Here is a 27,198-nt window from a genome sequence, read left to right as displayed (position 1 = left end):
GAACGAAATTAAAATGCTTATACAAATTAAACTCCAAATACATCGGTCCTTTAATTTGAGAGTTTTTGTTAATAACCGCGAATGGGAGTTCTGTCTGTAACAGATATGTAACAGAGTAAAGCCGGCGGCTTTCCAATGTTCCAATTAAATTTATTTCGTATCCTAATTAAGCATTGTTCGAGTCTTGCTGATATTTTTTTTGTTCCGTTTCGGGGTTACGACTTAAATACGTTTGTGTTGATAATTTCATTAAATAATGTAATTTTCGAATTGATATATATATTTTTTTATTGCTTAGATGAGTGGACGAGCTCGTAGCCCACCTGGTGTTAAGTGGTTACTGGAGCCCATAGACATTCACAACGTAAATGCGCCACCCACCTTGAGATACAAGCTCTAAGGTCTCAAGTATAGTTACAACGGCTGCCCCACACTTCAAACCGAAACGCATTACTGCTTCACAGCAAAAATAGCTATGCTGGGGGTTTTGAAAGGCCATTTAAGCGTAGCATTAAAAAGTAGATGAGCTCACGGGGCTCAAACCTGACGACGTTGCTAACACTAACCCTAGTAAGAGCAGTGCTTCGCAGAATCTACCACCGAATCGGAAACGCGACCCACTGAGAAGGTCCGACGAGAAATTCAGTGGGCTATGTCTGTGGGTTAATTTACTGAGCCCTTCATGGCAAGCGACGGGTTCGACAGGAACGATGACCGGTGCTTGAGGTACTTAAAGACACGGTTAGGCACGACAGTCAGGGGCGCTAACTATTGCAGAACCGAGTATTGGAAATATAAAATAAGCAGTATGAAATGTGAATGTGTCTGTCTCCGCGGCTAAGATAAAAATCTCAACGAATTTAAATAATAATTTATATTATATCTTCTTTAGTTTTCGAGGTCTAAGCGTGCTCGTTCTTGTCTTGTTTTATTCTGCCCTTTTTGTTCCATTGCTAGATTGGGGGCATTTAATAACACTCCAGCACTATACATATGTACGTCATTTTTAGATTATGTTAATTACTATAGCTCTAATATTCTGCTTAATTTAATTCAATTGATACTTCAGTCCTAGATCTCGATCCAATCACAGAACTAAAGCGTAGGCATTGATCATAATTACAACGTCTTTAATTTTTTAAAGATCGAATTAATACTGTAATCCGTTGAGGGTTCGGCTAGATTATTGCTTTGTTGGATGACTAATAGAAAGTGCCGCGTGCTCAGGAACTGATAATTGGTTTCATTTACTTTGTAAAGTCAAAACGTTTCATTGACAATTAAACTTAAGGTGCGACGCTAGTTATTAAACACAATATAGCCAGAGATCTTGTTATTAAAGACGACCCGCGCAAATGTGATACTGTCACTTAAATAACGGGTCAACCTTATTAGTTCTATTACGATTTTAATTAAGTTTATAGTACCACACTGTTACGCGCTGGGGTTCGGGATAAATAAAATTCTACCGAAGTACAAATTAATACCTGTTCAACACTTAGAACACTTAACAAACACTTTAAAATTCTCAATTCGTTTCTTCCGTTTCGCTTCAGGTGATCCGTTCGCTGTTTCGCTTCGAGTAGTTCTGATTAGTGACTGACTGCGTGAAATCTCTGCAACATTTTTAAAGATACCACATCCCTAGAATTATCGAGAATATTCCACACAAATCGAGTAATGTGTTTCCGCTATTTGACAATAGATAGCGCTGTACTTCTCGAGCGTTCTATATGCTACTAGATCCTTCGATATTCGTTCGACTATTCGGCGATAGATGGCGTTACTCTTACCGGCTATACTATATATTCCCTGTAATAGTGTTCTATGCTATTATTAATATGATTCAAAACAAATCCAATAATACAGTTAAGCGCTGTCTGCTGTGTAGCATTTTATGGTTCTAAATAAATTTATATCGCTCATCTCAAACTTTAAGGTGTATAATAGTTATGTGAAACTCATAAAAGTTTACAACGCATAAAATTTTAGATCGATTTTTTGAATGATATTTGATATTTATCAATGATATGAGAAGAATTTATTATTCACATTTGAAGCTATAAAGATAAAAGCTATGAGATAGACTATTGTATTTTGATTCTAGTTATGGGGTGAATTTACATTTTGACGGTCCCTCGACGAACAAATTTACCGATTCTGGTGATAGACTAATTTTTAAGGATTGCACGAACATCGACTTCATAGCATTTAGCTTGTAGGTCCTTAATATCAGCAACTAATATGGATAGGCCTATCGAGAACTGTAGAGGATGCAGTGGCGGTTAAAACCGTAAATTATTTCGATATGATAAAATAGATTATAGTTCCCTAACAAGTATTTCAAAGTCAATGCCTCTGAGATGTGTTTCCAACAACATAGAACTACAGTTACATCCATAGATTTCCACTAAGAAATCTTTCACCGAAAACTAAATTCGAATATATTTTTACTCAATTTACTCAATATTTAGGGATGCTTAATCGCCCCACGTCTCTTGGCGTCAAACAGCCTTGCTCATACTTCATGAGAGACGAAGAAAGGAGCCTCTTACGGAGGCATAGTTGTTTATTATTATTAATAGTCAGAATTATCTATATATATAAAAATGAATTGCTGTTCGTTAGTTTCGCTAAAACTCCAGAACGGCTTGACCGATTTGGCTAATTTTGGTCTTGAATTATTTTTCGAAGTCCAGAGAAGGTTTAAAAGGTAGATAAATATGAAAATTCTCGGAATAAAAAAAAGTTTAGGTCTTTTATTTATCGATTGAGGCACTACGAAGTCTGCTGGGTCAGCTAATGATTAATAATTATATGCTAGCATGCTGACCTACTAGTAACTACTGCTAATACTAATACTACAGTATGCCGCACTGTTGCTACGTCACAGGTGCAGCTAGGGAGCGACACAACAACTAGCTTTCTTTATTGCTTAGGTGGGTGGATGAGCTCACGGCCCTGATGTTAAGTGGTTACCGGGGTCCATAGACATCTACAGCGGAAATGCTGCCACCTACCTTGAGATATGAGTTCTAAGGTCTCAGTTCACAGTACAACGGCTGCTCCACTCTTCAAATCAAAACGCATAACAGCTTCACGGCAGAAATAGGCAGGGTGGTGGTACCTACCCGCGCGGACTTACAAGACGTCCTACCACCAGTACTAGCCTAACCAATAAAACTAAGTAATACGCTAAAAGTCAGCATCTGAAGCAGCCTAACCCCGGGCCCGTAACGCCGCCCTCCTCCTTATAAAAGTAAGGGAGAGAGGAGGAGGAGAAATATCGCATGCTGAGCGGCCCCCGACATCCTAGTGATGTGGGTGGCCATTCTCAGATAACCGTCAATCTCGACCCCCAGGTGTAGCGCTGGAGATAAACTCGATATCGACGCCCATGAGACTGACGAGATGTCCCAAGACGAATCTTGTGCAAACCAGACCGTATGAGATCGCTGCGGTCTTCCCTAGGTTGTTGCAGCACAGGGAATAATTACAGCGTTGTCGAATGACCGCTACAAAATCCGAATCGTACGGGTCTGAAAAGTGTTTGCGGCGAAATCCTTCTCAGGAGCAGCCGCTCGACCAACTCGCCCACGTGCTAAAGGACAATAGCTAGAAAACCTTCGCCTGTCCTCGCCTGGATTGGGGGGGCTGTTGCCTTTCCCAATGTCCAGATTCCATACTCCATGTGATTATCGTGTGAGACTACTTCAAACCAGAGGTCTGTCTATAAGACTTCTACTCATAAACAATACGGAGCAGCCTAAAAACAAGATTAACCGGGAAATGAAAATTTGGCCATAAGCAACGTTTCGCTGCGCTTTTGAGAATCTGTAAATTGAGGCTCAAGAGTACCTAACAGATTAAAGACCACTTTTATTAATTAATCATTAAATCATTGTTAATTAGTCATTAAATATTTAAGATTATTTGATTTTATTAAAGAACAAACGGTTGAAAAGGAAGAAAAAGGAACATCTTAGATTTCTAGTCATATTATTATTATTATTATTTTTTTTACTTCGATGGGTGGACGGACTCACCTGGTGTTAAGTTTAATGGTGTTAAGGTTATACATCTGTAGTAAAGAAAATATTTTTGGAAAATTTCCGTGGTCCGATGCACACACGGAATATGAGTGTTTGTATTTCACGAAGTCTTAAACGAAGTATTAAAAACCAATTTCGAAGCACAATCGAATGAATTTTTTTTTTGGAACGAAGTTTCTTAGGAGACGATGCGGAGGGGTACTCTAACCGGGAAAAAACGTCCGTAACGTAAGATTTTTATTAGTAATGTACACCGTATACGACTTAACTTTGTCATAACGTACAAAAATAGCATTTTTTTAAATCATTCATTGCCCACGATCTCAGAGCGTTCGTTTGCGCAATACACTAACTCTTATGCAAACAACCGTGAATGAAATGTACCAAAATAAGTTCGGACGTTACCGAACGACCGTGGGTTGTTGCGGAATCTCCAGTTTTATTTTCTTTATACCTCGAACAGAACTTAAAATTAATATTTTTATAATAAGTAACTTCGTTCCTATCTGGTGTCCCACGACACCGCACATCTTTTATTAATATTTGCGCGTACGCCTTTGTCATTGACAGCCATTGACAGTGTAAACTCATAAAAATGACATTTATGACAATGTAATAATGGAGATGAGTTTCTTTAGGCACCGCAAAAGCAGGTCGCCTCGAGCTTAGATTCTGAATATTTTAGCGACCGCTCAAAAGACGGCTATCTTTCTTCCCACATATCATTTTCGCTACAGATGATTTCATATAATATACATAAAGTTTTTTATTCAGGTCTCGACTTATACAGGGAATCCCTTGAGACTCATTCACATTTATTAGAATGTTCAGGTTTATTGTATTGTTGTAAATGATGTGAATAAAAATACCAACTATAAAACAATATTTTATATAATTAATAAATATTTTGTTTAGTTTTATAGTTCTAAGCGATTTCTCTCAGCCAAATTTTTTTTTATTGCTTATGTGGGTGGACGAGCTCACAGCCCACCTGGTGTTAAGTGGTTACTGGAGCTCATAGACATCTACAACGTAAATGCCGCCACGCACATTTAGATATGAGTTCTAAGGTCTTACTATAGTTACAACGGCTGCCCCGTCCTTCAAACCGAAACGCATTACTGCTTCACGGCAGAAATTGGTAAGGCGGTGGTACCTACCCGCGCGGACTCACAAGAGGTCCTACCACCAGTAAATGTTTGTATGTGCCCTCTACTTAGCTCAAGCTATGCCTTGACAAGTGCCCAATAATCTATATATTAATACGTGAAGCAAAAACTTTGTATCCCATTTTACGAAAATTGCGCGGACGGAGGAGTATGAAATTTTCCACACTTATAGAGAATAATAGAAGAAGTGCACAATGCTAATATTTTTTTTAAATAATGCATAAATGATACATTAAATCAATAAAGAAAACATTACACACACTACATACCATGTAGTTGACGCACACACGCAAGCATACTATTTATTGTCAAACTTTTGTTCTTGACGTCTGTTGTCAAATTGAGAATAGATTAAATATTGTTTGTCTTTGTTAATATTTTTTATAGTGTAGTCTTGGCGAAATTTGTGATTACAGAAGTATAAAATACAATCATAATAGTGTACAAACTTACAATTCCAATTAATTATAGTCGAATTTCGACTACTCCGGGACCTCTAGTGATAATAAATGGTTACCTAAGACCCAAAAGTGAATTGTCAATTGCATTAAAACAATTAGTGTTCTGTCATTCAAAATGGAACACGTGATAGCTGCAAATATAATCGTTCGAATACTTGTATTGATCACAAATTACTGAACCTTAAAATGTATTAAAGATTAATCCTTGAAGTTGTTTAATTGTGATTAATATTAGTGAAGAACAAACTTTCAATGGTAATTAATATCTTATACCGTATTTGTGTGTCGAAGACGTACCTAATCAAAGCCATTTCTACGGTATAATTTAGCTGTTCCGAATATTTTACAATATTTAGATCAAATCTGTGGTCGAATATATAATATAATAACGATAAAAAAATCCTAGATTAAGCCGTAATACTTTCTTTCGATAACAAACCGATCTTATACCTTTAAGCGAGTAATTCTTGTATATACATATGTATATATATAATCTGAATCTCAGAAACGGCTTCAACGATTTTTATAAAATTTAGTATACAGGGGATTTCGGGGGCGATAAATCGATCTAGCTACGATTTATTTTCAAAAAATATTGTCTTATTCGTGTTTTCAATAATCAACTTTATGACTCTTCCGGACGTCTATTGGCAAATAATAATACTGCTTTAAAGATACAATAACACTAAAGCTATTTCAGCAGATGGTGTTGCTGAGCCACCCGAAAAATACAATTTATCAAAAAGAAAAGTTATTATACGTACGCAGTAAGTACTGCCTGACCGTACTCTTTTAGGATTTTAGAAATCTTTTGTTTTTAAATAATCCAATTTTTACCCGACTTCCTAAGAACAAGATTATTCTTTGGAGATTGTAATAAGCACTAGTTATTATGTATGTTCATTTCGTCAGCTCTGTAGCCCAAAAAGTTATATTTTTAGATTACGTTGGATATGATTTAATTGTGGAATTTAAAAATATAATTTAATTTATTACGAATTGACTAACTTTATTGTCTACTAGCCGTATTCGCCTATTTACTGTTATTATTATTAGGGAGTCCAACACTCATATAAATATTAGCCTATCCATTGAGTACATGTATTTTCTACATGGATACCAAGTTTCAAGTCAATCGGATGCATGGCTCAGTAGTTATAACGGAACATCCGTAAAAACCACTGTAGTTTTATATATTAGTATAGATGTATGAGCTGTACTAAAGAATTTTGATCTACGCCTTACATTCTCATGATTACTTACTTAATACTTTATTTAAAAGATTAAAAAAAAACCAAAATATCAGAAAAGTCTGCGAAACTAGGAAAAACCAATTAGAACTTTTATTAATGAAAAGTTTTCGCTTCTAGTGACTTACGGCGGTGCTCTCGAACCTTCTGCAAAACACTCCAGCACAGTTTTAGTCAATCACGAACTAATAACAGAGTTCGATATTAATACTTCTACTTATATTTTTTTGGGCTATTGGCTAGGAACGTGTTCGCAGCGTCGCGGCATGCCTTATACTGATCAGAGGCGGGACAACACCACTATATTGAGAGCCCTCGCAGTTTTCCGCGACTGCAGTACCCTTTGACTTGATACCCACGAGAGGAGTGGAAGCTCAAGGAAAAACGGTCAAGTTTGTTGCGGTTTTTACCAGCCAATTAATAAAATTAGTGACAATCTGCATGCACCATTTTGTTTTGTTAGAACTAGCTTGTGGTAAATATCTTATGCCTTTAAACGAGCAATTCTTGTATAAGTATATATATAATCTGAATCTCGGAAACGGCTCCAACGATTTTCATAAAATTTAGTATACAGGGGATTTCGGAGGCGATAAATCGATCTAGCTATGATTTATCTTCAGAAAATGTTGTTTTTTTCATGTTTTCAATAATCAACTTTATCGATAATTCCTGACATCTATTGGCGAATAATAATACTATTTTTCATAATTGTTTTAAAGACACAATAACACTAAAGCTGTTTCAGTAGATGGCGTTGTTAAGCCCCCCGAAGCCACTTAAAAATGCCTAAACGAACTTTTTTTTTTTTGCTAAGATGGGTGAACGAGCTCACAGCCCACCTGGTGTTAAGTGGTTACTGGAGTCCATAGACATCTACAACGTAAATACGCCACCCACCTTGAGATATAAGTTCTAAGGTCTCAGTATAGTTATAACGGCTACCCCACCCTTCAAACCGAAACGCATTACTGCTTCACGGCAGAAATAGGCAGGGCGGTGGTACCTACCCGTGCGGACTCACTAGAGGTCCTACCACCAGTGATTACGCAAATTATAATTTTCTCTAAATCTTGGAATATTTCATCATTTTATCAATATGTAATTCGTATTTAAATATAATTTCTAAAAAATACAATTCATCAAAACCGATTTAAACCGATTTAAATTTATTTACTATTACTACTACTACCGAGCTTGGCTCGGTCATCGTCTAGTAAATAAATTTAAACGCGAATACGAATAACGATTTATGAATTACTGTAGTTTTTATTGTATTAACACTATATTAAGCTTTATCTCGAGGGCATGTGAGATCAATCCCTGCGGACACAATACGCACCCGGAGGTCGTGTATTTTACTATCGATCTAATTGTATAAAACAATGCGAATACAAAACGTGAAAACACAAAAATAAGATTTAAAAAGGTCATAAAATATATAATTTGTATTCAACAATTATCGTTGGGTGAAAACATTGACCTATTAAAAATGCAGTTTAATGATATTGCGCGCACGAAAACACGTGCAAAATATGATAGAGACAATGAATCTGAAACGGGTTTTAAAAATTTATTATAATAATAGAACTACTCACTTTTTTTTGATTTACGTTAATCACGTAAATGCAATTAGATTAATGTTTCAAAATTATTGACATATTTGGCGATTCCCTTCCAATATTTAAGAACAAAATTATAAAAAGTTGTTGTTGAACCTCAGCCTCGGCCTTGGTCTGAGTACTCGGGTATTACTGTCCTTGTCTTTCTGTTTTTAATTTTTTATTATTATTTATAGTATTGTTAAATCTCTATTAATATGTTAATATAATGCATGCTGTGATTGCCTATAATTAGAGTTGCAGTTATCAATTGCTCTATACATGTCAATGTTATTTTATGTCTTACTGTAAACCCTGTCGGTAATCCTTAAATAAATAAATAAAATTGTTTTCTTTAGGAACGGATATATTTGGTTAATTTCGTAACACGTTTGAACATCACCGAATAATTTATACGTTATCAAATTTGTAAAACCTTATCAAGTTAATCTTTATTTATCAGGACTTAACGACTTATAAAAACAGAATGAAGGCAGAAGGTCGAAAGATTCCGAGAATGGTCCACATAATTGTGTTCATTGACGCTAACTTTGTAACGGCGCCGGATGCGACCTTTTTCTATTTTCTGGTTTTCTTAGGGTGACCATAACATTAGAAATAATTATGAGGATTCTTGATAATTTATTTAATTGCCTTGATTTGTGAGTGTGCGTGATTTGTTAGTTTTGCGTCAGCTAAATGTGTAGGTTTACGACACAGGGAAGATCTTCCACCGAGCGAGTGATTTTGGTCGGTAGACGGTCCGTATGTTTTGGTTCGGAACTTATAACTAGTCAGGTCATAAGTATTGTTACACAGTAAAAACTTTTCTTTTAGAATGCTGGCCACAAAAAAGTTTATTGAATTCGAATTTCGAATTGTGTATGAAAATAAAAATGTATACTTTTAGAATTTTCATTCATTTTTAATTATGGAGTGGACGCTTAAAGAAGACCGTGTTGCAGTTATTGCGTTGCATCGTTGCGGTTACGCGCCAATTCAAATTTTTAACATACTGAAAAATTTGAATATAACCAAAAGATTTAGTTTATCGTACCATCAAACGATTCAATGAAGACTCTAGTGTAGATGACTGGTCAAGAAGTGGTCGCCCTCGGTCTGTTAGGACTCCAGCAGTGATAAAAGCTGTGAAGGCGCGAATTCAAAGAAATCCCAAACGTAAGCAGAAACTGTTGGCCCTTTAGATGGGGTTAAGCAGAACCACGGTGAAAAGGTTGTTAAATGAAGACTTAGGGCTTCGGGCATATCGAAGAAAAAAAAGACATCGTTTGAATGCTCGTCTAATGGACCTGAGACTGAAGAGATGCCGCGCTTTGTTGAAGCGGTACGTGGGAAAAAAATATCGGGAAATTCTTTTTTCGGATGAAAAATTTTTTACCGTAGAAGAGAGCTACAACAAACAAAATGATATGGTGTACGCACACAGTAGTGAAGAAGCGAGCAACCGTATTCCGCGTGTCCAACGAGGTCATTTTCCATCCTCGCTCATGGTATGGTTGGGAGCTTCTTATTGGGGCTTAACAGAGGTACATTTTTGTGTGAAAGGTGTAAAAACGAATACAGTTGTGTATCAAAATACAGTCCTGACGAACCTTGTGGAACCTGTTTCTCATACCATGTTCAATAACAGGCACTGGGTATTCCAACAAGATTCGGCGCCAGCTCATAGAGCGAAGAGCACACAAGACTGGCTGGCGGCGCGTGAAATCGACTTCATCCGGCACGAAGACTGGCCCTCCTCCAGTCAGATTTGAATCCGTTAGATTACAAGATATGGCAACACTTGGAGGAAAAGGCGTGCTCAAAGCCTCATCCAAATTTGGAGTCACTCAAGATATCCTTGATTAAGGCAGCCGCCGATATTGACATGGACCTCGTTCGTACTGCGATAGACAACTGGCCGCGCAGATTGAAGGCCTGTATTCAAAATCACGAGGTCATTTTGAATAAACTTTAGTGTCATAAGAATCTATGTTTTGTTAAGTCCATTTTAGTATATGAATGGTTACATAATGAATAAACTTGTTTCAATTATTTTACATTAAACATGTGACAGAATTTATATACCTGACTAGGTATATATGCAAGCTTTTCTTCAAAATATCGTAAGTGAGATTCAGGCATCTGTCAAACATCTTGTGTTGTATTGTAGTTTGGTGGCTATCCGCCACAAAATATCTTCATACTTAAATTTTAATAAAATATCTTGAACCTTAATTTTTAAACATAGTTTGGAGAAGATCATGCTATAGGGCACAAAAAACACGAAACAGTGCGTTTAAGAGTTGTACTATTACAGCTGTTCCGGGATCTTCTCTTATAACGAAAAATGCGTTTGTACAAAGGACCTAACGGTCAGACCAGTTACAGGCAAGTACATCTAAGTAAGTCTCATCTGAGAGTCCATAGTATATGACACTATTGCTGCCACCTAAATTGAAACCTTAGGTCGATGTTATGTCAGTGGGGTATCGCGTGACACCAGCGGTACGGGCGAGGCGGTTTTTATAGCTGCTCTACCGTGAAGGCTGGCGTCAAGTCATCGACTGTTACCTGACAATTCCGTCGGTAGACGTTCTCGGGGGCCATTTGTACTAATCACCGTGGGATTGGGACGTCGGGGGGGAGTAATCGATAGGGCTTAGTCGGTAGCTGTCTTGGAATCCGACATAACCCATCCTGATCCGGAAAAAAGGTAGAAGTTCTGTAGGGGACGTCTTCCTCCGATGAAGGTCAAGGAGTGGCCTAAAGGGGTCGCAGTACGCAGCGCGCTGGCGCAAGACAGCTTCGCCCTAACGCGTAGAGGTGAGCTCACAGGTCTCGAGCCCTTCGTGGTGCTTGTGGTACCTAAAAGCACCGTTAGTGGATCTGGAGGATCCGTAATGCCGTGTTTTGGGCGACGTCGACTGTTTACCATTCGGTCTACAGGATTGGGTATGAAGCTTCAAAACTGAAATAATAACCAATATATTGGAATTTGAAACTTCATTACCCATAAAAACGGGTAAGTAACAAAAAAAAGGGAAAATTAATCACGTAAATCATGGAAACCCCTTAATACGTGCCGGGTCGCTATGTCACTAATTCTGTCCGCGAAAACCTAAAACTGAATTTAATTATAAAAACGTGTCCACTGTTGCGGAGTTTCATTTTTTGCGCATACATTTTGATTAAAAGGCCGTAAGGTCTAATCTCGTGTTTTTTTTTTATTCAATTTCAATCACCTTCCTAAATTTTAGTTCCCTCTGTTAGGGAAGACTGGATGTACATATATTATAAAAAATAAATAAATAAACGTATGCCATCACAAAAAGTAAACAATTTATAGAAAATTACATTCGGGACTATATAAGGATTCTAAACGATATAAGTCTGTTTTTTTATTGCTTAAATGGTGTTAAGTGGTTACTGGAGCCCATAGACATCTACAACGTAAATTCGCCACCCACCTTGAGATATAAGTTCTAAGGTCTCAAGTATGGTTACAACGGCTGCCCCACCCTTGGAACCGAAACGCATTACTGCTTCACGGCAGAAAATTGGCAGGGTAGTGGTACCTACCCGCGTGGACTTACAAGAGGTCCTACCACCAGTAAAGAACACAAAAGAAATATTTCAGAACTTAAAATTAATAATGGAATCAAAAAGTTTAAAAATACGTCTTATAATTATAAAGGTATCTGTAAAAAGGCTTTGGTGAGATCCAAACTCCCGAGGAAAAAAGAAAATTTCTTTTGGATACCGCATCGACCCTATTCATAATCAGGGAAATTTAGAATATATTTTTCTCTATCCTCAAACTAAACACAATAAAAGACTCACCAGTAACTGAAAAGTGATGATATGAAGAATAATTAGTACTAAAAGCCGGTTGTTTACACATGGAAGTCTTATGTAATATAATTACAAATCCCCCAACTGGGTAGAGCTTCACCGGATTCTTGTCTATTAATTGGTTAGTGTTTTTTTACAAAATCACGTACGAATTAAAATCAACAATAATAATATAGTCATTATCAAGCACTATCATCATATTATCGCGAATTAAGACTTTACTACTCGATAGATAAGATACGTTCTTTTTTTCATGAATCAGTTATCTGAAGGATAAGGATCCTTTTGAAGGATTTTGCCTTAAGCTTACTGCTATTGAAGGCTTTGGCGACCAATAATAATTAATTAAGCGCACACATAAGTAGATAGATCTCTATCATAGATATATTTCATTTCACTACTTTTATCAGATTTCAAACACACAATCATTTTCAATTCAATTTAACTTCGACGCTGTTCTGAATCTAGAAGGCTTAAAAACAAAATCTAGTGAATGAAAAACTATTTTTCTATTTGGAAACTTTTAGATAGAGCACAGGTGCGCTGGAATCGAAAGCTCGAACAACCCTGAAAGTTAGTGGGTTTATTTAAATTTTGTAGACGAAGTGAGACTATAAATCCAGGTGTCGATTGATACTCTGGTTAAATGTGATTTATTTATACTTCTATACTAATATTATACAGAGGAAAGATTTGTTTGTTTGTATTAAGTAGGCTCCGAAACCACTAAACCGGTTTGAAAAATTCTTTCACTGTTTGGAAGCTACACTATTCCCGAGTGACATAGACTATAATATTTTTTGAAAAAAAATAGGGATCCTTACTAAAACTTCAATAATCTAACCCAAGGTGTAAAAAAATTACCTAAAATATTCTTTACATCGCGTGCCCTGCGAAAACTATTCATGATAGAATAAAATAATGTACTACGACTTTGTAGAACACTTTATTATTTACAAAAAGTGTCGCGACAGCATATATCTAACTATTATAGTTATGCCGCAATAAGTGTTCTTTTATTTAAAAAAATAAAACTACGTTAAATATCTTTGAAATTTTTGTTAAAGACCCGAGAGGAGCCGGAGCGGTCCGCTTGTTATTGATAAGTGAAACCCAACTTCGCTCAATTATCGCTCAATTATGAAATTCTCAGAATATAATAGACAACCACCAGTGCTCAACATAGATATTCTGGTGAAAGTAGATGCTGAATAGGACAAGAAGGAATAGGAAAAGCCAATGTTGGATAAATGGTAGAAGTATCTCTGGTGGAAACAAAAAGCAACCAATATAACATGATCTCTATAGGACTTAACATGCGAAAGAATGTGATAAAATACTACTGTAAGTATTACATATACCGCGTGTGAATTGTATACATGTAATTGTTATTAACTTATATATGTACTTATTTTGTATTACATGTGTAATTATTAATTCATGTATCAAGTATCTAAACGGGTCGAACTTGTTGACTGTTGAATTTATATGAAATTGCAAATAGCTACATTCTGATTTTAACATAAGTAATGTTACATCCGGCGACGATTGCAAGATTATTACTCTGACTTAATATTTTTAAACGTTTGTCATCTAATCTCTGTGATCATTTATGTTGAAGATAAAAATCCAAACCAAAAAAAACCGTCACATCTCAAGATGCTGTTATTGCAAAGAAACATAATTATCAATGCATATTTTTATAGAAAATTAGACGGTAGTTAGCAAAATAATCAAATGTCAACGAACAATATCTCACTCGTCCCTGACCAAAAAAATTATAGTGCTCAAAATATCAGCGAAGCCTAAAATGAAAATACTAAATACGAGATTAAACCCTAAAATTTATTTTTAAGCTATTGCATAGCTTTTATCGAGGGCTTTGAGCGCGGCGACTGAATCAAGAAATTCCGTAACGAAAATAACCTGACACCCCCACTACGCCTACTATGTAGCTCGCGTTCAACACATTCACACGTTGCGCTGGTGTAATGTTTGTGAATAAGCGCGTGGCGTGACGTCGCACTGCATAAGCATCATGAAAAGTCTGCCCATCTCTCTCTCACGCGGTCTAGCTTATGAGTGTGAAGGGGACATTTAATGTTTTTCTTTTGTTAATGTTTATAAATATAGCGTGGTCTTTTTTATTATTGTTTTAATATTATTATTATTGTTTTAATATTATTATTATTGTCTAATTGTAATTGCATAAGTTGATAAAAAATGCTTTGCAATAGCTTTACCGCGGCAGTCCCCGAGTGCCACACGTATCTTTTTTTATTTATTATATCGCTGACTTCTTCAGGATTTGTAACGATAACACGCGCTCCGAAGTTGGACGAACTCTTGTATTAGGATAGACAGGTGTTATGGATGTTCCCTCCTTGAACCTATCATTTATCAAATAAGGTCCCGAGGTCCTAAACTTTAGGGTGCCGTGCGATAAAGCGATATTATCTCAATTTGAAAGTCTTTGATCTCGAGTCGGGGAGATAGATTGATAGTAAAGTCGTAAGTGTACCCATAAAAGGTAATAATATTAAATTGAAGATAAAACCGGTAACTGCGAAATATGAATAGTAAATTTTACTGCATAGCTTATTTTTATTTCTTATATTTTATTAATTCAAAATTGTCGATCAGTTAAAGTGTTGTTCAAATGATATTTCTACTTTTTCTCAACCGTGAAGATTGATAGTTTTAATAATAATTTTAATCTCGTATTTTTATTGTTAATGTATTATTTTATTATTTCCGCTGTTTCGAATGCTGCACAGTATTAGTGATATTTTTTGGAGGGTTATTAAATTACCTACTAAATCAACACCAACATTCTCTTACAATTAAAATAAACTGGATTATACGGAGATGTATGTAAATACTTTGTTTTGTTGTTGTTGTTGTAGTCCTAGGGTATCCCGCTGGTACATAGGGCCCTCATAAGTTGTCTCCACTTTACCCTGTCTTGCGCTTGCTCCTTGACATCACTCCAGGTCACGTTGGCAGTCCTCATCTCACTCTCTACGGTGCGTCGCCAAGTGTGTACAGGGCGACCAGGTCTTCTCCTGCCAAGCGGTTGCCACTCAAACGCGATTGATGCTGCGTTGACTCCGCTGCGCCGTAGAGTGTTTCCTATCCAACGCCATTTCCGATGAGCAATGTCTTGCGCGATGGGATTTTGGTCACATGTAAATACTTAAGATAATTTAATTATTAACAATATTCTAAAAAAAAAAACATTATTTTAACAACAAAATACCAATTTCAATTTATATATACCTATGTAGAATGTCTCTTCACATTGCGAAAGGCAAATTACAGACTATTTCTAAGGAAATGAAAAAAAAAATCGTTTTCATATTCTCATGATCCTCTCGAGACGAACTTGAAATATGGAGTTCGTAATTACGACTATAACTTTCTTTTGGACGCGGAAGTTATCTTCGGGATGGATGAAGGGTGATTGCGGAAGGTCAAGTGGGTATTGTACGGCCCTTATATCAGATAGCGATACAATACGAACATTTTTCGATATATGTATGTCGTGGATAACGACTTTTAGTTGTCGTGGATAACGACTTTTAGTAATATTAAGACGGTGGTTTTGATTATTATTTTAAATGATGAAATGTTGTTTTGATAAATATCACAAAATGAAGGGTAGACTCCGTAACGCCACAGTATAAAATGGCGGTACGTGGACAGAGTCGTGGCATTCCGTGTCAGACAGTCATTCCGTCCGTCTCAGTCAGTGAGTCTCAGTCAGTCAGTCAGTCAGTCAGTCAGTCAGTCGGTCTGTCGGTATGTGCAACGAAACTGTCGGTTTATCCTGTCATTGTGAAAGTTGTGTGTATCGAGTTTCATTGACTTTTTATAAACTGAGTTCAACCAAATACGAGTGATGACGGAAACTACCGCTAAGCCATCCCTGGCGCCGCCTCCGACATGTATATATTTTTTGCCAGCAATGTAATACATAGTTATAATCAAAGGCCGATGATATCGTGCGGACGGGGTCATCAATTTGCTTTACATTACTGGTTTAACAAGACATGTAATTAGCTATTCTGTCAATCTACAGCGTATACATAAATATATGTATATATACCTTATATATACATAAATGAATTACTGTTCGTTAGTCTCGCTAAAACTCGAGAACGTCTGGACCGATTTGGCTAATTTTGGTCTTGAATTATTTGTGGAAGTCCAGAGAAGGTTTGAAAGGTAGATAAATATGAAAATTCTCGGATTTAAATAAAAATAACAATTTTGTTTTTCCTTGATGTGTCCCCCCTCGGACAGATTCCTTTTTAAACGGTTTTATTTAGCTCGACCCGTACGGAATTTGTTTTTTATTTATTTGGGTCAAAATTAGAAATTGAAATTTAAGCACCTTCCCGTTGTCAGATTGATCTGAAATTTGGTACACACATGTAATTTAGATGACAATATAATATAATAAAATCAATAACATTATAAATCTAAGATGGCCGCCGATACAAAATGGCGGATTACATATTTTACTTTAACCCCCTTAATATGGGTATCAAATGAAAGGGCTACACTAGTAAAACACGATGATTATGTCAAAATTTAAAATTCAAGATGGACGTCGTTCCAATATGGCGGACTAGGTACATATTTTTCCACAACCACCACAATATGGGTATCAAATAATAGGACTACACTGGCAGAATACTGTCATTATGTCAAAATTTCAAATTCAAGATGGACGCTGTTACAAAATGGCGTATTAGGTGGGGGCATGATTAGCCGTGTCGAGAACAAATTGAACAGATTGCGTCCAAGATTGTGTGACGTTAGAGGGGCAGATAAAAAAAATTAGGTAATTAGATACCTCGTTAGTAAGCGGTAGCTATACCACCCAAGTTAAATGGATGAGGGAGCGATGGGCGCAGATAACCGGACGGGACTTCGTGCAGTTCGTGCACACGCACATCAACGCCCTCCCATCCCGCATTCGCGGATCGAGAGGGCGTAGAGGTGGGAGTGAGTCGGCGTTGACCTGCCGTGCTGGTTGCAGGGTCAGGGAGACGACGGCTCACATCCTACAGCAGTGTCACAGAACACACGGCGGCCGGATTCTACGACATAACAAGATTGTCTCTTTCGTGGCGAAAGCTATGGAAGAGAACAAGTGGACGGTTGAGCTGGAGCCTAGGCTACGAGCATCGGTGGGTCTCCGTAAGCCGGATATTATCGCCTCCAGGGATGGTGTCGGAATGATCGTGGACGTGCAGGTCGTCTCGGGCCAGTGGTCGCTTGATGAGCTCCACCGTGAGAAACGTAATAAATACGGGAATCACGGGGAGCTGGTTGAGTTGGTCGCAGGTAGACTAGGACTTCCGAAAGCTGAGTGCGTGCGAGCCACTTCGTGCACGATATCTTGGAGGGGAGTATGGAGCCTGGCTTCTTTTAAGGAGTTGAGGACCATAATCGGGCTTCGGGAACCGACACTGCAGACTGTTACAATCTTAGTGTTGAGAGGATCGCATATGAACTGGACCAGGTTCAATCAGATGACGTCTGTCATGGGGGGCGGCGTTGGTTGAGCTTCGCACAGTAGTCCAGCGGAGAGGGTGTAGATCAGGCCCGTCTGTTTCTCCCCCGAAGCCCGCTCCCTTGGCTTCCCTTATATTTAACATCAGAAACAGACATTAAACATCTACTGATCCAATTTCACCGGCGTACGGCCACGATCGGGAGGGTGGGAATCTCGGGGGTCTTCCGATCCAATCCATGATGATTACGACCACAGTCACTAAAGACGATGGCATGACGATCCGGCGATGAAAATAATAGGTTAAAACGTGCCGAGGACTGTATGGCATTAGGGTGGATAAAAATGTAATGTCGTAAGCGCTTCCCCCTCAAGATTGAGCGCATCTTGTTGTATATTAAGCCTTGCCCCTTTACTTGACCTCTGGGGGGTTCGACCGTCAAAATGCCCCTTAATCGTGGGAACAACATGGTAACAATAAATAAAAAAGCAAACAAAAATAAAAACGAAACTGCTACACAACGAAAAAGAACGAAGAGAAGAAGAAACGAAGAGAACGGTTAGCAACAGAAACACCTGAGCAACATGATACCAGGTTAATAGCACAAGTGAGAGACAAAGGCAGCTGGTAGAGTCAGAAATATCTGAGCGTCATGAGTCTAGGCTAGCATCACAACGTGACACACGAAGAGAGCTAATAGCGTCAGAAACACTTGAGCGTCATGAGTCCAGGCTAAGATTACAACGTAACAGACAAAGAGAGCTATTAGCGTCAGAAACATCTGAGCAACACGAGGCAAGGCTAACAGGACGGCGTGAGAGACGAAAGGAGTTAGAAGCTTCAGAAACACCTGAGCAACGCCACGACAGGTGAAATAACCAACGTGAGCGTGCACAGCAACGCAGAGCTGAAAATCATGTACAAACGTTTGAAAATGCTATTAACACATCGTGTATACACACACGTTTGTGACATTTGCACGAGGCATTGTTATCCTAACCAAATTCATACTGTACGTTACAACACAGCTGCATTAGGATATCTACCTGCAGAACTGTCTTCAAAAACAACATTACTTTTATGTTCGCGCTGCCAAACACATGTGTCCAGTAATAAAACAATAACACCATCAAAGGCGTATTGGAATTGAAGTGTTAGTCAAATTAAACCACCCGCACAGTTTTTAAAAACACTTTCAGTTTTATTGTCTTATATTATATTATATTATATTACAGAACAAACACATAGAAGGGGAAGAGGAAACAAATAAACAAACTTCAACTATAAGCTAAAGTTAAGCAAGACTATGCGCAAGCACTGCGAAGCGGGTTAGCGGGTAAAATCATACGAGTATCCGACGGCAAGACAGTTTACGGACTGCTGGTGAAGTGTGCGCGCGGGGGCCACCCGTAGCGCTTGCGCACGGTGCGTCATTGCTGACTATATACAAAGAATGTTTATCCCAAAAAACAGACAATATTAAAAATCAATATAATTTTTAAATATAATAATTCTACATCTAATATAATTTCAAAGATATTATAAACAAAGTCAAACTTATACAATAATAATAATAATAATACATAGTTATAGTAATCGGCAAACTTCTTGAGCAAATGACCTTGACTGCGCAGAACCGAATTTTAGGTCACTTTGGTGGTGAGGGTGAGGCGCGACGGCAGGGGAAATCGTATCGAGCGCGTTATTGGTAGATCAGTCGAACCTTGCGTCCCGCACCGCGCCCTCATTCCGCTTGCTCCCAAAAGTACGCTTGCGTACAGTGGAAAGTCTATCGTTATTAATCGTTAAGTTATTTGTTATAATTGCTTGTGGACTTTTTTACCATTGCTATTTGTTGAGTGTTTGTTGATTTTTTATAAAACATACACTATGCCGTGACAAACTGGTGTAGTACTTAAAAGAAAGGGTAGAAAATTTGTGTACGACGTATATTGCTTCATTATAAAACAGGGGAAGAATGATATGGAAAAATTAAAACAGACTTCGGAAGCAACAAAAACATCAGTTAGTACTGTTAGGTGCATTATTAACGAAGCTAAAGGCTCTGGCTTGCTCGCCGTGTTTCGGACTCCGGGTAAGAAAAGATCAGGGAAGAAGAAAGTTACCGGAATGGATAGTTTCGTTCAATCTGTAATAAAAAGATGTAATCATAATAACTACATAACAAGCAGCGAAACTCCGTACCGTAGAAAGGCTTCGAAGAATTTAAAGAAGATATAAATTTTAATGGCTCGGAACGAAGCTTACGACGAATTATGAAAGAGCTAGGCTTCAGATGGAAAAAAAGAACAGAAAATAATCGGAAGCTGGTAAATGAAAAAAAGTAACATTCGATTACTACGAATCGAATATCTTCAAAAAATAATTAATTATAGAGAAAAAAGAAGACCGAATCGACCGAGTTGTAAACTACGCCGATGAGCCCTATGTCGACTCATCACGATGATGGCGACTCGGGTGATGAAAACAGTGATGATGATGATGGTCAAGATTATGATAACGAAAAAAAAATTACAAATACCAGCTTCGCTTCAACTGAACCAAGACCTGGCAACAGCTCTAGTTTTGACTTAATAGAAGGAATATCTATTTTACCCCAAGATTAAATTATTACAATTATTAACCTATATGTTTTGTTGATGTTCTAATAAATATATAAATAAATACATATGTTGATTTTAATAATTTAATTGCATTATGACGCAGAGTAAGTAATGTTTTTGCACGTGAGTGTACCATGCGCAAACTTACCCCCACTACGTCAACAAATGCTCAAGAAGTTTGCCGGTTATTATACACTACAGAATAATCTGGATCCAGGTTCAATACCAGATGAGATTCAAACGCTGACGCAAGCAGAGCAGCGCTTGCTGTGTAGAATCATCCCGTTTGTTAAAATCGTAAAATTTACTGGGCTATACGGGCAGTACGGTTTCCGCGGACAAGCAGTGTTGTTGCCCAAGATATCTTTGAGGTCAGTGAAAGATTACCTAATATGCTTCCAAGATCTTCCAGCCAGGTGGGTATCGTTGTAGTTACAGAACGTTTGGAGAATTTGAACATCACAAGAGAATTCACAATATCTCGCGAAAAAGTCTACAGCGCTTTAAGATGGTTAACTAGAAATAACCCGCTTTATAGAGATGTACGCATTGACGAAAATGTCCAGATTAGTGAACAAGAATTAATACGACTTAGTGTGCCAGATATACCTGAAAACGGTGAACCTGAAAGAATTGAAATTCCAAATGTATTCATTAGTAATGACGTTGCTAGAATTATTCGGGCTTCATGGCATCAAGGTGACCACAGCGTTTTCACTTCGGGATTTTCCGGCGTGCAATGGAACGGCATGCACGTTATTTACCCTACAGCCATACAGTTTCCAGCAAAATTCAATTATGGTACGGCTGAAAGAAGGACGTTGCCCTTAGTTTTGTCATGGGCATTCACCGTCTATAAAATGCAGGGCAGCACCGTCGACCATGCAGTAGTATATTTGGGCTCAAAATTGTTTGAGGAAGGACAAGCATACGTGGCTCTAAGTCGAGTCAAGTCTCTGGAAGGGCTATGTATTGAGGAATTAGATTGTACTAAATTATCAGGTAAGAAACCATGTAATAATGATGCACTGAATGAATTAAATAGAATGAGGAATATTTGGTAGACAATTTCACTAAATACTAAAAACAAGAAAATAAAAATCGGTAAAAAAACTTTTAAGTTAAACGGTTTTAAATGCACTGAAAACTACAAAATAAATAAATAGTTACTTACCTATCAACCTACGTAAGTGATCTCGGTCATTAATATCTCTGATGGTAGTGGTTGTCATAACATGAACCATGTCAGCGGCCGAAAGGCAGTTTATGAAAGAACACTAACACTAGAGTTTGCTTGGTAGGTAAACTAAGCAGCCCACACTATAACAAGTAGGTATTTTGACCTTCTAGTTCAGAAATATTTTAGTACTAGGCAGAATAGCTTTTAGGCATATTAGAATAAAATAAAAACGTGGGGCCCCTCTGAAATCATACCTATGGCAGAGCATATCTTATACTTTGGTAGATCATGAGCTCGGCGCTCGCTGGTGAAGCAGCCACGGCTGGTTATTGATGGTCAAAACCTCTAGTTACGATTATAGTAAGTCGATTCAGCGGACCCTGGACTCCGGAGCTATGAGGTTTCGGATGCGACCGGGATAAACCGCTAGGATGATGATGATGACGATTATAATAAGTCGATACAATCCATACTTAGTATAGTAGAAAGTAATACAGAAATAATAATGGGCCCCACGTTTTTATTTTAGTCTAATATGCCTAAAATCTATTCTGCCTAGTACTAAAATATTTCTGAACTAGAAGGTCAAAATACCTACTTGTTATAGTTTGGGCTGCTTAGTTTACCTACCAAGCAAACCCTGGTGTTAGTGTTCTTTCATGAACTGCCTTTCGGCCGCTGACATGGTTCATGTTATGACAACCACTACCATCAGAGATATTAATGACCGAGATCACTTACGTAGGTTGATAGGTAAGTAACTATTTATTTATTTTGTAGTTTTCAGTGCATTTAAAACCGTTTAACTTAAAAGTTTTTTTACCGATTTTTATGTTTGTTTTAAGTTTATTTTATACAAAAGCTTAGGTCTTTTATTTATCGATTGAGGCACTGCGAAGTCTGCCGGGTCAGCTAGTCAACAAAAATTATTAATCTTAACTTGATTCTGCGTTAACATTGAAATCTTGTTGCTTTGGGCGATTTCGTTTCGCGTAGCGTGAAATAACGCGGACTCATTACGCATTGTGAACTCAACTACATTGTGTTCATAAGAAACATTCAGATTTTTTTGTCGCTATTGTTCAGATACGTTTTTGTTGCCAACAATTATGTAGTATTTGGGAAAATGTAGTACTTTGTATGTTCAATTATTTTTTTAATTATGTTCTTAGTCGTATTCATTTATGTACTAGTACATAATTATATAGTGGTTACTGGTTACTGCTGGTAGGACATCTTGTGAGTCCGCACGGGTAGTTACCACCGCCCTGCCTATTTCTGCCGTGAAGCAGTAATGCGTTTCGGTTTTAAGGGTGAGGCAGCGTTTGTAACTATACTGAGACCTTAGAACTTATATCTCAAGGTGGGTGGCCCATTTAGGTTGTAGATGTCTATGGGCTCCAGTAACCGCTTAACACCGGGCGGACTGTGAGCTCGTCCACCCATCTAAGCAATAAAAAAAATAGTACTTAGGTTGTGGTATAAAAGCCTGTGTTCACGACGTTCAGGGCGAGAGAGGGGACGGGGAAGGCAGCGGGAGGAGGATGCGCCCGCGGCCTAAGTTTCGTGTTCGTCGACCAGCAGCCGTGACACGCGTCAACATTTGTTTATATAATGTATTTTAAAAGTATTTAAATAAAACAATCATAATTCTGTCATGCGTGGTTTCTTCTTCACCATCGTCATGAACAGCCTGTACAGGCCTTTAGATAGTCGGGTATATAATATTACGAGACCACACGGGTAGATTCCACAATCCTATGCATCTCTGTCGCAGCACTACTGTTTGAAGAGTGCGACAACCGTAGCACAATATGGCTTGATCATCGACTTTAAGCCTTAAAAAATCTTACGTTACGGACGTTTTTCCCGGTTAGGGCACCCCTCCGCATCTTAAGGAACTATGTTCCAAAAATCTGCAAGGATGAAACTTGTTTTTAGGCTAAGCAAAGATGGATTAATATCAAATTAAACTGAATAATGATTGCTAAGTTTTTTCATTAAACTTAGAAAAGGCGTGCCGACATTCAAACACCGGTTGAAATAGTATTTAAGATTTTTGCTATGAATAAAGTGTAGAATTACTCGAAAGATATCTTTAAAAAAAATTAAGTGATCTTCTGAACGACAGTGTACTAATATATTATTATTCAAGTGCAAAGCAACCTATTTCTCTCTCGCTTAATTATTATTCTCTTTCTCGCTCAACTGCTGTCTAGTAGAGATGACTTTTAACGGCAAATTCTGTATTTTTAAGTTCTATTTGTGCATTTATTTATTTTTGTGTACAATGTCACCAAAAACATAACATGATCGCTCCCTTCGAGATATTCACTCCCATTCATTCAAGTCACTATTATAATGGAGCTATCTGTTTGAAATCATCTCATCACTTTCACTTTAGTTTCACTATGATCCACTCGAGGAGAGTTCCTCAATCTAGACCATTTACAGAGATATTTTTAGTAATTTTTCATTCGCGTCTGGAACGAATTTCCCCTACGGTAGCTTTTAAGCGCTATTAAATTTCCTTCTTCAAACAAAGTCGGAAAATAATTCTGAGTTTTAGGTAGTGGCTTAACTTAGCATCTATAGTTGGTCACTGTTAGGTAGGCCGTCTCAAAACGAACGGAAAAGTAGACACGTGGGTACAATACCCACTCACTACTTTTGAAGTCGTCGTGGCCTAACGGATAAGACGTTCGGTGCATTCGTATTGAGCGATGCACTGGTATTCGAATCTCAGGCGGGTACCAATTTTTCTAATGAAATACGTACTCAACAAATGTTCACGATTGATTTCCACGGTGAAGGAATAACATCGTGTAATAAAAATGAAACCCGCAAAATTATAATTTGCGTAATAATAATTACTGGTTGTAGGACCTCTTGTGAGTCCACGCGGTTGGGTACCACCACCATGCCTATTTCCGCCGTGAAACAGTAATGCGTTTCGGTTTGAAGGGTGGGGCAGCCGTTGTAACTATATTTGAGACCTTAGAACTTATATCTCAAGGTGCGTGCCGCATTCACGTTGTGGATGTCTATGGGCTCCAGTAACCACTTAACACCAGGTGGGCTGTGAGCTTGTCCACCCATCTAAGCAAAAAAAAAAAACTACCTTCAAAGCCAGTCTGCCGGTCTCGGTAACTAGCTGTAAATACTTTAAACCGCAATATGTCTAAGTCATTCATTGTATTACTAAACAATAATGAAATATGAAACGTTGCATTTGTAAACTGTTCCACTATTGTTCGACAGTGTAGTGACGTCATTTCAACGTAAACATTTTTAGAACTGCCGCTGTCGGCGTTTTCCATTGACATTTTACACTTGAAGACATTATGAGTGGTATTTTATTTTATTTTTTTACTACATCGAATGGTGAAAGACTTTTTGGTTTAGACGACATTTCGCAGGATACGCGACATTTCTCTTTGTAATTAAAGCTCCTTTTTATTTGAATTAGCATCAACAATACGATTTTTTTCAATTGAACTTCAATGAAATTTACCCTATTCAAATGACTATATATATATATATATATATATTTATGTAATAGTAAAATATTTTTTCTAAATTTTACCCCTTTTAATGGCTCTCCTGTGAAGTTGCAAAAATGTCGCCTACTCCAAATAGCTTTTCACCCACTAATATTAATATATATATATATATATATTTATTGCTTAGATGGGTGGACAAGCTGACGGCCCACCTGGTATTAAGTGGTTACTGGAGCCTATAGACATCAACAACGTAAATTCTGTCACCCACCTCGAAACATGAATCAGGTGTGACACATGAGACATGAATCTGGTAATTTATATGATAGGCGATAGTTCATGTTAAAATCGGTTAGGCACTCCATTCGAATGATACGCCAGCTAAGGACATACAAAACCAAACTACATATTATGACCATCGTGAACATCTATAGATTAACACGTGAAGCAAAACCTTTGTATCCCTTTTTGCGAAAATTGCGCGGACGGAGGAGTATTAAATTTTCCACACTCATAGAGAATATAGAGAAGAAGTGCACAATGCTAATTTTTTTTTTAATTAATGCATAAAAGATACATTAAATCAATAAAGAAAATATTACACACACTACATACTATGTATTTGACGCACACACGCATGCATACTATTTATTGTCAAACTTTTGTTCATGACGTCTGTTGTCAAATTGAGAACAGATTAAATATTGTTTATCTTTGTTAATATCTTTTAAGTGTAGTCTTGGCGAAATTTGTGATTATATAAATATAAACTGCAATCATAATAGTGTACAAACTTACAATTCCAATTAATTATAGTCGAATTTCGACTACTGCGGGACCTCTAGTTAAATTAAATGGAACCAATTTTATGAGCCTCAAGTGTACCTAGTGGCTATTGAAAATATGTCATGTCGTGAACACCATTCAGAAACACACACGTAGTACAGGAAATTTCGTATTAGCTCTCACCTAAACACAAAATTTTGCTATTTTGAAATGCTACGTTTTCGATACCTGTACATAACATTACAACGGTGGCAACAAAATAATAATTTTAAAAAGTTACTTTTGACAGCAGCTGTCAAAACCTTCTAGACCGATTGTTTGCTTAGGACTTGTTGTCAATATTACGGTATTGTTGAAATGAAAGAATAATTGTAAATAGACATGCTTTAACAAAAACCGACTTTAAATAAATAAATAAAAGATATTACAAACCAAATTAAGATACACTAAAAACAATAATCATCGAAATCGGTTGGCATGATATTGAGTTATTCATCTATTTGTCGCGCACGTACTTAATGCAAATTTAAGACTTATATGGTTTTCTTATGGATACCATTATCAGAACTGAACTAAATTGAAATGGGACCTCACGGAAGCGTCAGCTTTCTAATAAAAAGATAATCATCAAAGTCGATTCACCCAGTCAAAAGTTATGAGCTAACAAATATAAAAAAAACATACAGTCAAAGTGAGAACCTCTTCTTTTTTTGAAGTCGGTTACTAAATCACTATTACAAAATTAATTTCTCTTTTTCCAATAATCACCAATTCCAAAGAAGTTGAGTCGAAGCGAAGTTCCCAACGGATAGTTTGATTATTTTTAGCGAAAAAAGAACTTTATTCGTATAAGAAATAAATTAATTTAAAACCTATTATTAAAATAAGCTGTATATTCAAAAACCGCATTTTATAATTCTGTATAACTAGAGGTCCCGCAGTAGTCGAAATTCGACTACAATTAATTGGAAATTGTAAGTTTGTACACTATTATGATTGTATTTTATACTTCTATAATCACAAATTTCGCCGAGACTACACTATAAAAAATATTAACACAGACAAACAATATTTAATCTTAATTTGACAACAGACGTCAAGAACAAAAGTTTGACAATAAACAGTATGCATGCGTGTGTGCGTCAAATACATAATATGTATGTGTGTGTAATGTTTTCTTTATTGATTTAAT

General features: G+C 37.2%; 1 protein-coding gene across 2 annotated transcripts in view; it reads right to left on the bottom strand.

The window, feature by feature from the left end:
- LOC101745937 (uncharacterized) overlaps window positions 1-12,515 on the bottom strand; it is a 76,257-nt gene extending 63,742 nt beyond the window's left edge. The window contains exon 1 of one of the 2 annotated variants that reach the window (XM_062676342.1): window positions 12,377-12,515. The gene's annotated coding sequence lies outside the window, so the exon portion shown is untranslated. Of the gene's footprint in view, window positions 1-7,060; window positions 7,258-12,376 lie in introns of those variants that run through there. The other variant, XM_038020681.2, reaches the window with a different exon arrangement.
- Between the last annotated feature and the right edge of the window lie 14,683 nt (window positions 12,516-27,198).

The sequence above is a fragment of the Bombyx mori genome, chromosome 26 (genome assembly GCF_030269925.1).
Source record: "Bombyx mori chromosome 26, ASM3026992v2".
Lineage (NCBI taxonomy): Eukaryota > Metazoa > Arthropoda > Insecta > Lepidoptera > Bombycidae > Bombyx > Bombyx mori.
The sequence above is the reverse complement of the archived record's forward strand: the minus strand, read 5'-3'. Positions and strand labels throughout refer to the sequence as shown.